The following is a 16775-nucleotide window of genomic DNA, read 5'->3' on the forward strand; positions in this document are numbered from 1 at the left end:
CAGTCTGAGAGAAATCAGACAAATTAAAATAGCCCATTCCTGGGGACTGTTCACATCCCTTATGTTCTTTTAACAGTAAATAGTCTGTAGTTGTAAGATTTTAGAGCGCTACAATCTGCACTTCTCCTAATTCTTGGTTGAGTTCCAACAGTATAGATCCAGTCAAATTTGTTGTTTTACTGTATGCACAGGCCAGCTTAGATATCTCCTTCCTCATTCCCATGGCAAGTCCAGGAGCTGGTGGGATGAGTGCATCTACCGCTGTAGCAGTGCGTGGATCTTTGTTGGGGTTTTTTGATGATCATCTTCTTGGATGAGTCTTCCAGAGAGTAATGATGTTGCAAGTTCTTTTTCATATCGTATCTTAGTTCATTTTCGGGGTAGCCCAATTAGGCTTTGATCCTCTGTATAAATGCAAACAGACCCTCTGCCTACACTTTTATATGCCCTTTATACCCTTGTGTAGAACTCGTTGGAGGTCTCCACACAGGAACTGCCTTTTTTTTTTTGGTGTCATTAATCTACACTTACATGATGAATATTATGTTTACTAGGCTCTCCCCTATACCAGGTCCCCCCTATAAACCCCATTACATTCACTGTCCATCAGCATAGCAAAATGTTGTAGAATCACTACTTGCCTTCTCTGTGCTGTACAGCCCTCCCTTTTCTCCCTCCCCCACCATGCATGTTAATCTTAATACCCCCCTACTTCTCCCCCCCCTTATCCCTCCCTACCCACCCATCCTCCCCAGTCCCTTTCCCTTTGGTACCTGTTAGTCCATTCTTGAGTTCTGTGATTCTGCTGCTGTTTTGTTCCTTCAGTTTTTCCTTTGTTCTTATATTCCACAGATGAGTGAAATCATTTGGTATTTCTCTTTCTCCGCTTGGCTTATTTCACTGAGCATAATACCCTCCAGCTCCATCCATGTTGCAGCAAATGGTAGGATTTGCCCTTTTCTTATGGCTGAGTAGTATTCCATTGTGTATATGTACCACATCTTCTTTATCCATTCATCTACCGATGGACATTTAGGTTGCTTCCAATTCTTGGCTATTGTAAATAGTGCTGCGATAAACATAGGGGTGCATTGGTCTTTCTCATACTTGATTGCTGCATTCTTAGGGTAAATTCCTAGGAGTGCAATTCCTGGGTCAAATGGTAAGTCTGTTTTGAGCATTTTGATGTACCTCCATACTGCTTTCCACAATGGTTGAACTAATTTACATTCCCACCAGCAGTGTAGGAGGGTTCCCCTTTCTCCACAGCCTCGCCAACATTTGTTGTTGTTTGTCTTTTGGATGGCAGCCATCCTTACTGGTGTGAGGTGATACCTCATTGTAGTTTTAATTTGCATTTCTCTGATAGTTAGCGATGTGGAGCATCTTTTCATGTGTCTGTTGGCCATCTGTATTTCTTTTTTGGAGAACTGTCTGTTCAGTTCCTCTGCCCATTTTTTAATTGGGTTATTTGTTTTTTGTTTGTTGAGGCGTGTGAGCTCTTTATATATTCTGGACGTCAAGCCTTATCGGATGTGTCATTTACAAATATATTCTCCCATACTGTAGGGTTCCTTTTTGTTCTATTGATGGTGTCTTTTGCTGTACAGAAGCTTTTCAGCTTAATATAGTCCCACTTGTTCATTCTCACTGTTGTTTTCCCTGCCCGGGGAGATATGTTCAAGAAGAGGTCACTCATGTTTATGTCTAAGAGGTTTTTGCCTATGTTTTCTTCCAAGAGTTTAATGGTTTCATGAGTTAAATTCAGGTCTTTGATCCATTTTGAGTTTACTTTTGTATATGGGGTTAGACAATGGTCTAGTTTCATTCTCCTACATGTAGCTGTCTAGTTCTGCCAGCACCATCTGTTGAAGAGACTGTCATTCCCCCATTGTATGTCCATGGCTCCTTTATCAAATATTAATTGACCATATATGACTGGGTTAATGTCTGGATTCTCTAGTCTGTTCCATTGGTCTGTGGCTCTGTTCTTGTGCCAGTACCAAAATGTCTTGATTACTGTGGCTTTATAGTAGAGCTTGAAGTTGGGGAGTGAGATCCCCCCTCTTTATTCTTCTTTCTCAGGATTGCTTTGGCTGTTCGGGGTCTTTGGTGTTTCCATATGAATTTTTGAATTATTTGTTCCAGTTCATTGAAGAATGTTGCTGGTAGTTTCATAGGGATTGCATCAAATCTGTATATTGCTTTGGGCAGGATGGCCATTTTGACAATATTAATTCTTCCTAGCCATGAGCATGGGATGAGTTTCCATTTGTTAGTGTCCCCTTTAATTTCTCTTAAGAGTGACTTGTAGTTTTCAGAGTATAAGTCTTTCACTTCTTTGGTTAGGTTTACTCCTAGGTATTTTATTTTTTTTGATGCAATTGTGAATGGAGTTGTTTTCCTGATTTCTCTTTCTGTTGGTTCATTGCTAGTGTATAGGAAAGCCACAGATTTCTGTGTGTTGATTTTGTATCCTGCAATTTTGCTGTATTCCGATATCAGTTCTAGTAGTTTTGGGGTGGAGTCTTTAGGGTTTTTTTATGTACAGTATCATGTCATCTGCAAATAGTGACAGTTTAACTTCTTCTTTACCAATCTGGATTCCTTGTATTTTTTTGTTTTGTCTGATTGCTGTGGCTAGGACCTCCAGTACTATGTTAAATAACAGTGGGGAGAGTGGGCATCCCTGTCTAGTTCCTGATCTCAGAGGAAATGCTTTCAGCTTCTCGCTGTTCAATATAATGTTGGCTGTGGGTTTATCATAGATGGCCTTTATTATGTTGAGGTACTTGCCCTCTATTCCCATTTTTCTGAGAGTTTTTAACATGAATGGATGTTGAACTTTGTCAAATGCTTTTTCAGCATCTATGGAGATGATCATGTGGTTTTTGTGTTTCTTTTTGTTGATGTGGTGGATGATGTTGATGGACTTTCGAATGTTGTACCATCCTTGCATCCCTGGGATGAATCCCACTTGGTCATGGTGTATGATCCTTTTGATGTATTTTTGAATTCGGTTTGCTAATATTTTGTTGAGTATTTTTGCATCTACGTTCATCAGGGATATTGGTCTGTAGTTTTCTTTTTTGGTGGGGTCTTTGCCTGGTTTTGGTATTAGGGTGATGTTAGCTTCATAGAATGAGTTTGGGAGTATCCCCTCCTCCTCTATTTTCTGGAAAACTTTAAGGAGAATGGGTATTATGTCTTCCCTGCATGTCTGATAAAATTCCGAGGTAAATCCATCTGGCCTGGGGGTTTTGTTCTTTGGTAGTTTTTTGATTACCGCTTCAATTTCGTTGCTGGTAATTGGTCTGTTTAGATTTTCTGTTTCTTTCTGGGACAATCTTGGAAGGTTGTATTTTTCTAGGAAGTTGTCCATTTCTCCTAGGTTTCCCAGCTTGTTAGCATATAGGTTTTCATAGTATTCTCTAATAATTCTTTGTATTTCTGTGGGGTGCGTCGTGATTTTTCCTTTCTCGTTTCTGATACTGTTGATTTGTGTTGACTCTCTTTTCCTCTTAATAAGTCTGGCTAGAGGCTTATCTATTTTGTTTATTTTCTAGAAGAACCAGCTCTTGGTTTCATTGATTTTTGCTATTGTTTTATTCTTCTCAATTTTATTTATTTCTTCTCTGATCTTTATTATGTCCCTCCTTCTGCTGACCTTAGGCCTCATCTGTTCTTCTTTTTCCAATTTCGATAATTGTGACATTAGACCATTCATTTGGGATTGCTCTTCCTTTTTTAAATATGCTTGGATTGCTATATACTTTCCTCTTAAGACTGCTTTTGCTGTGTCCCACAGAAGTTGGGGCTTAGTGTTGTTGTTGTCATTTGTTTCCACATATTGCTGGATCTCCATTTTGATTTGGTCATTGATCCATTGATTATTTAGGAGCGTGTTGTTAAGGCTCCATGTGTTTGTGAGCCTCTTTGCTTTCTTTGTACAGTTTATTTCTAGTTTTATGCCTTTGTGGTCTGAAAAGTTGGTTGGTAGGATTTCAATCTTTTGGAATTTTCTGAGGCTCTTTTTGTGTCCTAGTATGTGGTCTATTCTGGAGAATGTTCCATGTGCACTTGAGAAGAATGTATATCCTGTTGCTTTTGGATGTAGAGTTCTATAGATGTCTATTAGGTCCATCTGCTCTACTGTGTTGTTCAGTGCTTCCGTGTCGTTACTTATTTTCTGCCCAGTGGATCTATCCTTTGGGGTGAGTGGTGTGTTGAAGTCTCCTAGAATGAATGCATTGCAGTCTATTTCCCCCTTTAGTTCTGTTAGTATTTGTTTCACATATGCTGGTGCTCCTTTGTTGGGTGCATATATATTTAGAATGGTTATATCCTCTTGTTGGACTGAGCCCTTTATCATTATGTAGTGTCCTTCTTTATCTCTTGTTACTTTCTTTGTTTTGAAGTCTATTTTGTCTGATATTAGTACTGCAACCCCTGCTTTGTTCTCGCTGTTGTTTGCCTGAAATATGTTTTTCCATCCCTTGACTTTTAGTCTGTACATGTCTTTGGGTTTGAGGTGAGTTTCTTGTAAGCAGCATATAGATGGGTCTTGCTTTTTTATCCATTCTATTACTCTGTGTCTTTTGATTGGTTCATTCAGTCCATTAACATTTAGGGTGACTATTGAAAGATATGTACTTATTGCCATTGCAGGCTTTAAATTCGTGGTTACCAAAGGTTCAAGGTTAGCCTCTTTAGTATCTTACTGCCTAACTTAGCTCGCTTATTGAGCTGTTATATACACTGTCTGGAGATTCTTTTCTTCTCTCCCTTCTTGTTCCTCCTCCTCGATTCTTCATATGTTGGGTGTTTTGTGCTGTGCTCTTTGTAGGAGTGCTCCCATCTTGAGCAGTCCCTGTAAGATGTCCTGTAGAGGTGGTTTGTGGGAAGCAAATTCCCTCAGCTTTTGTTTGTCTGGGAATTGTTTAATCCCACCATCATATTTGAATGATAATCGTGCTGGATACAGTATCCTTGGTTCAAGGCCCTTCTGTTTCATTGCATTAAATATATCATGCCATTCTCTTCTGGCCTGTAGGGTTTCTGTCGAGAAGTCTGATGTTAGCCTGATGGGTTTTCCTTTATAGGTGACCTTTTTCTCTCTAGCTGCCTTTAACACTCTTTCCTTTTCCTTGATCTTTGCCATTTTAATTATTATGTGTCTTGGTGTTATCCTCCTTGGATCCTTTCTGTTGGGGGTTCTGTGTATTTCCGTGGTCTGTTCAATTATTTCCTCCCCCAGTTTGGGGAAGTTTTCAGCAATTATTTCTTCTAAGATACTTTCCATCCCTTTTCCTCTCTCTTCTTCTTCTGGAACCCCTATAATACAGATATTGTTCCTTTTGGATTGGTCACACAGTTCTCTTAATATTGTTTCATTCCTGGAGATCCTTTTGTCTCTCTCTATGTCAGCTTCTATGCGTTCCTGTTCTCTGGTTTCAATTCCATCAATGGCCTCTTGCATCCTATCCATTCTGCTTATAAACCCTTCCAGAGTTTGTTTCATTTCTGCGATCTCCTTTCTGGCATCTGTGATCTCTTTCCGGACTTCATCCCATTTTTCTTGCGTATTTCTCTGCATCTCTGTCAGCATGTTTATGATTCTTATTTTGAATTCTTTGTCAGGAAGACTGGTTAGGTCTGTCTCCTTCTCTGGTGTTGTCTCTGTGATCTTTGTCTGCCTGTAGCTTTGCCTTTTCATGGTGATAGGAATAGTCTGCAGAACTGGGACGAGTGACGGCTGGAAGGACTTCCTTTCTTGTTGGTTTGTGGCCCTCCTCTCCTGGGAGAACAGCGGCCTCTAGTGGCTTGTGCTGCGCAGCTGCGCGCAGACAGGGTTTCTGCTTCCTGCCCGGCTGCTATGGAGTTAATCTCCGCTGTTGCTGTGGGCGTGGCCTGGCTCGGGCAGCTGCTCCAAAGTGGTGGAGTCGCGTTGGAGCAGGAGCTGCTGGGAGGCTATTTATCTCCGTAAGGGGCCTCCCTGCTCCCTGCAGCCCAGGGGTTAGGGTGCCCAGAGATCCCGGATTCCCTACCTCTGGATTAAGTGTCCCGCCCTGCCCCTTTAAGACTTCCAAAAAACACCCGCCAAAACAAAACAACGACCACACACACAAAAAAAAAATTTGTAAAATTAAAAAATAAAATAAAAAATGGCCGTTCGTTTTTCTTTATTCTCTGGCACCAGCCTCAGGCATCTGCTCACCGGTCTTGCTGCCCTGTTTCCCTAGTATTGGGGTCCCTATCCCTTTAAGACTTCCAAAAAGCGCTCGCCAAAACAAAACAGCAAAGAAAAAAAATGTCCGCTCGCTTTTCTTATGTCCTCCAGCGCCAGGCCTCTGGTACTCGCTCACCGTTCTTGCTGCCCTGTTTCCCTGGTATGTAGGGCCCCCTGCGCACACACTGTGTCTGCGCTCTGGCCCGGATGGCGGGGGCTCGGTGCTCGGCAGTCCTGGGCTCCGTCTCCCTCCCGCTCTGCCTAGTCTTGTCCCACCAGGAGTTGGGGGGAGGGTCGCTCGGCTCCCGCGGGGCCGGGGCTAGTATCTCACCCCCTTCGCGAGGCGCTGGGTTCTCTCAGGTGCGGATGTGGTCTGGATGTTGTCCTGTGTCCTCTGGTCTTTATTCTAGGAAGGGTTGTCTTTGTTATATTTTCATAGATATATGTGGTTTTGGGAGGAGATTTCCGCTGCTCTACTCACACCGCCATCTTGGCTCCGACCTCAGTTTCTATATTTTTTAAAGTGTCTATCTCCCTCCTGAATTCAACCCTTAGCTCTTGAATATTTTTCTGTATCTCCATTAGCAGGCTTATGACTTTTATTTTGAATTCTTTTTCAGGAAGATTGGTGATTTCAGTCTCACAGAGTCCTCCTTCTGGTGTTTGAGGGATCTGGGACTGAACAAGGTTATTCTGCCTTTTCATAGTTCTGGAGCGATGGGAGTGGTTGCAGGAAAGTGGCGCAGGTGCCTGCTGGAAGGACAAAGCACTTTCCTGCTTCCCAGTCACAGTGCCTGTCTCTGCTGTCAAGGCCAGTGAGGCATGTGCAGAGTGGCCTCTGGGTTAACCCCCACGCTGCTGTTGGCAGGGCTGCCCTCCTGCTGGCTTGGAGTGATGTCGGGGGTCACAGGCGAGCGGCACAGGTGTCTGCCTGAATGGCAAAGCCCTTTGGTGCTTCCTGGCTGCAGTGCTTGCCTCCGCTATCAGGAATGGTTAGCCGTGGGCAGGGTGAGGACTCTGCGTTAAGCTGTGTAGTTGCTGTAGGTGGGGCTGCTCTCTGCCTGGTCTGCAGCAATGGTGGAGACAGCGGGTTTGCACACCAGTGCCAGAGGGGAGGAAGGACGCAGGCTGCTTATCGTGGTGGGGGTCCTCATAGCTGCCTGCCAGCCAGGGGCATGTAGCGCCTGAAGCTCCTGAAAGTTCCCAACCTGCTGGGCTGAGTGTGCCAGGACGATTTTGTCCGCCTGTTCCTTCTCCTAAACCCTTGCCCCTTTAGCAGCTCTCTCACTGTTGAGAAGTCTTTCAAAGATCCCACCTTTCTTTTGTCCCAGGGCAGCCAGTTGTGGGAACCTGTTCGCAGTCTGAGTCTCTGACTTCAGTTTTCAGCCCCTCTCATCTCCAGAGCACCCTGCAGTGTGGGTCTGTGCTCCTGGAGCAGATCTCCAGGGCTGGGCATTTCGCAGTCCTGGGCTTCTGCTCCCTCCCCGCGCTGATTCTCTTCCTCCTGCCGCTGAGCTGGGGTGGGGAGAGTGCTCGGGTCTCACTGCGTCACTTTTTTACTTTACCCTTTTCCATGCAATGTTCTCTTCTCCCAGATGTAGACTGGCTGGTGCACTCTTACTTCTGGTCACTCTTTTAGGAATATCTGTATTTGCTGTATTTTCAAAATATATGTGGTTTTGGAAGGAGATTTCCTCCTCACTTCTCACGCCGCCATCTTTTTTCCATCTGTTCTCATTTTTTTTTATAGTACATCTGTTTAATTATCCTATGACCATTAATGCAATATTTGCCTCAATAATTTCATTCAGCTAATAAAAAAATGATGGTATAATGATGGTTTAAAGCTGATTCAAGCAGAATTGGGGGGGCTTATTTATCAAGAGTGAGAAAATAGGAAACTATTCAAAATAGCTAAAAAAAATAACTGAAAGCTAAAAACTAGCTAAAAAGCACCAGGCTGTCCTCAGACCAGGCACCAGGGAGCTGTCAGCACACACGAACCCACATTTTTTCAGAGGGGACACAGGGAGGGGGGTTCCCAGGCCTCCAGCCTCCCGGATCTCCCAGATATGTCCCGAAGCTATGCAGTGCTGCCACCGCCTGGCAAGTCCCAGTTACAGGGGGCTGACCCTGGGTGCCCAGCCTGCCTCACACCCCTGCCCCCTCCCCATTGGTCACAACCCCTCCTGGAGATTCCAGCCTCCTAATCCATGGAGCCTGCATCCTGCAGGGCCACGGTTGCACACATGGAGGCCTCAGGCCTTTCCATGCATCTGGCTTGCACAGTGTTTTATTAAGATTAGAGCCAACATATAAAAATATGGAGATTTCACACAAAAACTCAGATTTCTGACTTTTCTTGAAAAACCAGCCAATGTTGTCTCATTTGCCTAGATCCCCACAGGGCAGTGACAGACAGAAATTGCTGAGTAGCCACTGCCCCACAAGGCAGGAAGCAGATCCTCAGCGCCCCAGGCCACACCCCTCCCTGCAAGCAGGGGCCAAGGAGCAGTTGCCATTTCTCATGGTGCCTGCCCTGTGGTTTTTCTCAGAGAAATAGTTCCCTCTCCCCAGGTTTCTTTCAAAAGTGGGAAATTAAAGAGCAAGCAGGCCATGTGTTTCAAGGGAAATGTGCACAGCATATTTCTTTGTGGGACTAAAGAGTATTCCTCTTGGGACTGTCACACTGCTCCATTCAAAGGGACACTTTGACATCATTTGTAGGAATAGCGCCTCCCAGAGGTGGCCACTGCACATGGTTCCCACGTGCCTAGGGTGCCAAGTAGAACAGTGTCAATGTAATTCCACTCAGGATGCCATTGTTCGTGCTCAGTTGGCCCACTTGACTCTTGGATGTGCCTTTGCAGCTGGGCAGACTCCCAGGGTCTCGTGGAAATCCTGGCAAGGCGCGCCAGGTGAGCAGGGCAAGCCGGACTCAGAGACCAATAGTCCCCATGGAATCCCCTGTGCGGGCAACATAAGAAGGGCCTGGCAGACAAGTGCCTGACAGGGGAGTTGCAGATGGCCACTGCTAGGCAGAGGGTTGGCCTCAGAGCTGAGATTCCAGGCAGGGGACCAGGCAGCCCCCTTTACTGGGCACACCATGACTATTGCATGGGTTGCCTGGCAAAATTCTGTTCCTGTTACAGAATCCAGCTAGGATGCTGCCTCTTCCAGGAAGCCCTACCTTCCAGAGAGTTAGCCATGCCCTCCTCTGGGCTTCCTCTGCACCCTGTACATGCCCAACAAACATTGTGCATACTGCTCTGGGTGCTGGGATTCTGCTGACATGACCTGGCCACTGTGTGCCTGGTCCTGATTATGTCCCTAGTGCCTAGGACAGTGGCTGGTACACAGTTGGGACTCAATGAATAACTGTTAATTAGATGGGTGGGTGGATGGATGGATGGATGGATGGATGGATGGATGGATGAGTGGGTGGGTGGATGGATGGATGGACGGATGGATGGTTGGATGAGTGGGTGGGTGGATGGATGGATGGACGGATGGAGGACATACAGGAACTCCAGCTCTGGAGGCCCAGGCTGGGGACCAGCATCAGAACTGGAGGACAAGCAGGGCTTAGCCATGCTGAGTTTATTTTTGGAACCAGATTTCGCCAGGGGAGCAGGACTAACTCCAAGTCTCACCACTAAATCTCCAAGCTCCTGGCTAAGAGTTTCCTGTATTCTCTACCCACATGCCCAAAACAGTGGCTGCAGCTGGAGGAAGCAGCAACTGGAAGGGCATCTGTTCTGCTCCCTGGTGCCCCCAGCCATGAGGTCAGTAGATGTCCACTTCCCAGGGACGCGTGTAATTGATGCAGGAAATACTGTGTGGCTTCGTCTTTGCAGGACAGCTGGGGTAATCCCCGCTCTCCTGCCTCTGTTTCTCATGGACACAACCCTGGGCACCCGAGAGAAGTTGCTGGCCCTTGCTAGTGTGCAGGTGGGAACCCACAGACTAGTTGAGGAAGAAAAATGCAGCAAATTAAAGGCTTCTGAGGGATAGTTATATGGTCAAAGAAAGGTCAAGAAAACTATTGCTAAGATTCCAAACACCAAGTGAAACTCTGGTCCTTGATTAATTGACTAAATCATAGATGCTTTGACCTACCTCTCTGAGGGTTAATGAATGAGTTGATTAGTGCATGGAGTCACTTTGCCATCCAGAGGAGGGTGTAGCTCATTGGTCTTTCGCTAATGGCACGCCCATGGACTTGCTTGCAGCTGCCCTGCCGCACTGACCAGGGGAACTGCAGGGTGCAGTGTCCCCTGCAAACGGGCTCCCACTGAGAAAGGATGCGCAGGCTGCGATGAGTGTGCAAGGTGACCTTCCTTGCTGCCCTAGATGTATGTGGCCCAGGTTCCCCGCTCTTCTTTCTTCTCCCAGCCTGTCCTTTCTTCCTCCCTCCCTCCCTTTCTTCACATCTGACTTTGGGATTTGCTCTCTGACCCTTGATCTCCTCGCATGGGAGGCCCCCGCCTGCTCCCCGCCAGCTCTGGGAAGGGCTAACGGGGAAGAACACAGGGTCGGTCTCAGTGCTGCCTGGGCTGGGAAGGAAGAATCACCGTCCCATCATGATTATTGATGTGAACTGGACTCGCTGAGTTAGGGAATGGGAGAAAGGTTGGTATTATGGGCACCAGACTTGATCTGGTCAATAAAGCAAATTGGTTTAAGTGAAAATAAAGCAGCGTTCGCAAGTGGTTTAGAAGAATAAAGTAACGGCTGTCCAGGCTGCACAGAATATAAATGTTTGCTTGAAATTATTACAATGTGATATTGATTACTTAGAACCTGACATTGCTTTTTAAGTTATAGTTTATTAAAGGGCAATATGTTTAACAAATAACTTCCTGGTATGCACTGTTATAGCACACAGGAGTTACACGGGCATGTAGTCCCCCAGGGGGCCTGTGGTCACCTGCTTGCCCCTCAAGCTCAGCTTGCGGCTACTGGTGGGTACCTGCCTGGGATCCACCACTCTGGCATTTTCTTGGACCCCAGGCAGAGGTCTGTGGAAGTCTCCAGAATGCTATTTGGTTTACTCCTCTGCCTCCCCAACCAGGTAATGAACCTGTGCAGTCAGGCACTGTGACCTCCTATTTCCTCCACATCCCTCCAGAACCATCTGGTTTGGATAGAGGAGGTGTTCCGTGAATATTGGTGGAATGTGTATGAAGAGCCTTTTTTAAAAAGTTTCTCTCTATTAAATTTGTTTAATTACCAAAGCCAACAGGCTCATTATAACAAATGAATAGATTATTTCTAAATATTCACAAATATTTTTCTGCCTATAAAAATCAGATATGCTCATGGTAGAACATTTATAAAATACAGAAAAGTATTAAAAAAGTAATAAAAGTCACCTATAATCCCATCATCCCCTCTTCACGTGCTGGTAAATTTCTTGCCAGTCTTTTTGTTATACTCATGGGTACAAATAACTTATAAAATTGGAAGTATGATATAACTGCAGTTTAATGTTTTGTGTTTTCCACTTGCCATTATATCAATAGCACTTTCCCCTGTCATGCAATATTCCTCAAAACATTGTTTTTAATGGCCACATAATATTCTGTCTTATGGGTACGCTGTAATTTATTTAGTCATACCCTGTTCTGGACATTTACAGTGCTCCCAGTTACCTAAGCAACAGCCAGTGGTGAATGTTCCTGAAAGAACCGCAGGGCCCCATATGTGGCTTAGTGCTCTGCTGTTGCATTCTTGATAATTTTTTAACAGGGAACCCCATGTTTTCATTTCCCACCATGCCCCACAAATTATGCAGCCAGTCCTGATTATGGGATGTCTTCCCCTGTGGAGTGGAGCAGGTAGGCCCCATTCTGACTGCCTAAGCCCTTTGTGCACAGTCTCATCTTTCATTCCCCTGAAAACCAAAGGTCAGTGTGTGACCTTCTCACGGGCCCAGCTTTGATGAGATTGAGAATCGCCACACAAAGGGGACTCTCCGCGGAGCTGAGGTTTACCTCTCAAACACTAAAATGTACATTTATTGTGGTCCTTTGTGTCTCATTTTATCTTGCTTTTTATTTGAACCAAAGTTGCTTATGCAGTATTTTGTGTTTTGTGGGAACTTCTGTCCTTTTTTTTTATTTTAAGATAATCACAAATTTAAAAGTTGGAAGTACCATTTAAAGAAATGTTTTTCTGAAGCACTTGAAAGTCTCCAACCTGACGCCCCATCAACCAGAACACTTCTGTGTATATTTCCTACAAAAAAGAACATTCTCCTCCATAACCATAGCAGAACACGCAAAATCAGGAAACTAACAACGATCTCCTACCCAATCCTCTGCCAGCATCATGCGTCGCATTTACTGGTCAGGTCCTTCCGCCTGGACGAGTTCTTCATTCTGTCCTTGGCTTTTGTGATCTTGCCGCTTTTGAAGCGTGCAGATCAGTGACTTTGTAGACCAACCCTCAGCTCGGGTTTGTCTGATATTTCCTCGTGATTAGATTCGGGATGTGCATCTTTGGGAGGAATCTCACAGAAGAGATGCCGAAAGCCGTCCAGTGAAGTGGGATTTCCATTTTGCCAGTTTCTGGTGTTCACTCAGATAATTTGATTAAGGGGGCATCTTCAAAGGCTTCAAGTCACTCTTTTCCCTTTGCTGTTAGTTAAGTATCTTGTGGGGAGGTAGATTAAGAGTATATAGATACACTAATTCTCATCAAACTTTCTGCAACCCTAGGAAGGAAATAAAAAAGGACCTATGATTCCTGAGTAGAAGTCATAGCATCCTGGCAGTGTGGGCTTGCGCCGCTTTATCTTAAATTTGTTCATTTACAAATATTTGCTGAGGACCTACTATCAATCATACAATGTTCTAGAGTAACATTTGAGGTTCATAGTGAATAAAATAAAGACCCCTTCTGACTGGGAAAGAACAACAGAAAACAAAAAATAAGTGACTCTTAACATGTCTGGCAATGATGCATGCTGCAGAAGGAAACAGCAGTTCAGGGTAAAAGCATGAGAGTGGGTGGGCGAGTTCCAGGGCTCATGAACTTGGAGAGCACCTCCTGCAACCAAGCACCCTGCCTGTTGAGCTCTTGTCTCAGCTAGGAGGGGCCTGACTCTTTCTGCCCCCTCCCCGTGAGTAATAGCCTCTGGCTTCCTTCAGAGGGAGGCTGCAGGAGGGAAAAACATCCTCCCACTAGAGGGGGCCCACAGGGTAGAGGACCACTAGCTCATTGTAGTGGATTCCTATCAGATTACTGACAGGGACAGGTGCAGATCCTGTCTATGCCTCTGTTTCACTGAAAGTTCTCGGGAAGAGCAGACTGACCTAGAAAGCCCAGGTGTGATGTTCACCCTCACACAGAGGGACACCTCCAGGTACCATCAGTTACCCATTCTCCCTGGTCCCCCACTTCTCTCCACCGCAGGCTATCCTGGGGCCCCCACTTCCCACCAGAAGGGGGAAAATAGAAAGAGGAAAAGGGGGTCATAACACTCCGCAGCCAAGCTGGGTTCTGGGAACTGGACAAAGGCTGCATGGCATGTACTCACATGCTGTGTGTGTGTGTGTGTGTGTGTCTGTGTGTATGTGTGTGTGTTGGGGGAGAGGGCCAGGCACAGAAGGGGACACACACCTGAAGCCCAGGCTCCTACCCGTGTTCACTCCCCCTGTTGCTAGAGGACACGTGGAGTTGCATCGAACACCAGCAAAGGCATCCTTCCCTCAGCTGTTGGGTCCGACGCACAGCCCAGGCTCCAGCAACCCCTCCCCTGCTTGGAGGACTCTGGCTCAGGAAGCTTCCTGACCCTCCAGAGGTGGCTGAAAGCAGTACCCTCACCATGGCTTTGTCTGAGCAGGGCCTGGGCCTCCCGTCCTCTGCACTGTGGCCCTGTCTCTGGCACTGGGCCCACAGTGCCAGGATGGCCGCATGGCATCCGCTCTGTTTCCAGCTGGCTGGTCCCTTCTCTGGGTGGGACCACCTCCTAGGCGCCCCTGTAGGTCTGATGGCCCTCACACAGCCTAGGCACAGAAAAATCCCTGTGGAGGGAATCACGTGGGCCTGGACTCTGGTGTAGACCCGGGTAATCCTCACTGAAGCCCTAGAAGGAGGTATGTCCCTCTCTGCACATGAGGAAAGAGAAGCTCAGAGAGGTTTGGTAACTTACCAGAGATCACCCAGCCAGGAGATGGTGGAGCTGGGCTTCAAACCCTGACCCCAACACATGGGAGCCTCCTTTAGCAGAGTGGGGATGGCCAGAGGCAAAGACCCAACTCTTAGCAAGTGGCCTCCCCAAGGCCCTCAGTCCCCTTGTGCCTCCAGCCTAGCCTTGGAACCAGAGAACGATGCTTCTGCCACACGAGGCAGCATCTCTGGACCCCTGCACCCTGTAACAGGACCTCTGACCCTGCCCTCACTCAACCTTCTGCCGAGTGCAGTAAGACATGCAGAGCCCTGGGTAAAGCGTCAGGTAAACAATGGCTCGTTCCTCCATTCTCCTGAGGGCTGTTTCCAGTCTTGTTGACTTGGAGCAGTGGATGGGCCAGTGCTGGCCAGACCGTGGGAGTGAGCCAGCATCTGATGGAGCACCCTGTGTGCAGATGACACCCGGGGGGCAGCAGGGGAGTATTGGCCAGTAGGAGGGAAGGGTCCAGAAACTGCCTTCACAGCCCAGCCACTCTGAGTCCCGTCCACTCTGTGTCCACACACATCCAGCGTGTTTCTCATTTAACAGGGAGCAGTGAGGTCCAGCTCTCTCCTCCCCGTTCAAAGGCTCGGGAAAAGCCCAGCTGCTCCGAGTACCCAAAGCAGCAAGGCCAGAGTTGGGTGACAGAAGAAGGGCCCTGACCCAGCTCCCAGAGGAGTGAGCTCCACAGTGACCTCCATGGAGGTGGTGGGGGGCCAGGAGGTGACAGTCCAGTGAATGTGGAGACAGCGGGAGGGCCCCCTGAGCTGCAGGGTAAAGTAAGCAGGAGCTGAGCAGAAGTCCCTGTGATAACCCCTCCCCTCCCAGGTGAGGACAGAGGGGCCTATTCGGGTGGGAATGGGACCTGCCCCGGCCTGGCTGGCTTTCAGGGGGCTGAGCTGTGATCCAGACCAGGGTGTGGCATGCAGGACTATCTTGAATAAATACCTGCACGATCAAGTGAATGGGTGAAATCAGGGTCCCAGGTGGATGGGAAGGGCATGCTGGCGACAGGGAGATGTGAGGAAACCAGCCCTTTAGAGGAGCCGATGGTGCCCATTCCCCGCAGCCAGCCTGCATGACTGAGCGCAGCTCTGGGCCTGGCCCTGGACCACGCGGGGTCCCTCTCACCCGTGTGGGGCTCACAGCACAGTTTCCAGAGACTGAAAGTGGGAGGGAGAGGCAGGTTCACTGCGCACTGAGCGTCTCTGGAGGCACCCTACCCCCATTCACACCCCTGTCCCTGCAGAGCCCGGCCCCAAGCTGTCTCCACAAAGCTCCACAATGCTTTGGGTCAGGTGCTTCCAATGAGACATTCTCATCTGTGGGCAAGAGAGCGTCATGGGATTTCAAGAGAACCAGGGGCACTTCTGAACCACGACCGTGAGAGAGCCAGGTCTGAGCCTGCGCCACAGAGGCAGGGCCCTAGAGTCAGAAATGACCGCACACCTGTCCTGCCTGACCTGCACGGCGTGCCTGTGCCCTGCCCCGGGGCTGTCCCCAGGCTCTCCCAGTCTGGCACATGGTGACAGAGTCTCTACTCTCAAATCCCTGGGACCCTTCGAGGAGGCGTCTGGTAGGAGGCAAGAAAGAGGGAAAGGAGGAGCGGGGTGGTGGAAGCCAAAAATGACCTCAGCAGAAAGGCAGAGCCAGGAAATCGCACAGGAGAACGTGTCCCCGCCAGGACCGTGCCCGCCTGCCGGCCCAGGGCTCAGGAAGTCTGCAGGAGTTGCATGGAAACGCCTCCCCCTGCTGCACTGGCATCGCTCACTGTGAGCCCAGCACTGGGGGGTGCCTGTAGGGACCCACTAGTGCTGGGTACTGTTCTGGCTGTGGATCGATCCTCTGAGTAAGATGGAAACACCTGGCCTCAGGAGGGCAGTCAGGGCATCACTAGGGAGGAGAGGCCCTGTGAAGAAGAGACCCAGAGGCCACTGAGGTCCTCAGGAAGCTTCTGTCCCTTCAGCCCCACCTTCCAGGTGCCGCCTAAACGGAAGGTTCTGGAAGGGGATGCTGCTGCTTCCCACCTTCCTAAACCACTGGCCTTCAACTCAGGACTGGCAAATCCACTGGCCACGCCTCCCTAGTCCGTGCCCGGGGTAGACATTACTAACAGGTCACAGCACCATTTCCTGCCAGCCTGTGTGCAGGCCCAGAATCCTCAACTGGCCCTGCAGCTGTTGGCAGAAGCCAGAAGAGTAAGATGGAAACCATTGACACCCGCCCCCGCCACTTCCTACCATCTCCTGTCACTGTCGCCAGCCTCCTGTCTCTGGCCCTTTGCTTTCCCCCATTCTCAGCCCCACACATACACCAAGCCTGTCCCCCCAACATCTCCTGGGCAACCCCCTTTGACCACAAGTGGGGATG

General features: G+C 47.9%; 1 protein-coding gene across 9 annotated transcripts in view; it reads left to right on the forward strand.

Annotated features, from left to right (window-relative positions):
* The window catches only part of CAMTA1 (calmodulin binding transcription activator 1), an 833565-nt gene that overhangs the window by 650199 nt on the left and 166591 nt on the right, over positions 1–16775 (forward strand). The window lies entirely within an intron of this gene.

This window comes from Manis pentadactyla, chromosome 4 (genome assembly GCF_030020395.1).
Source record: "Manis pentadactyla isolate mManPen7 chromosome 4, mManPen7.hap1, whole genome shotgun sequence".
Classification (NCBI taxonomy): Eukaryota; Metazoa; Chordata; class Mammalia; order Pholidota; family Manidae; genus Manis; species Manis pentadactyla.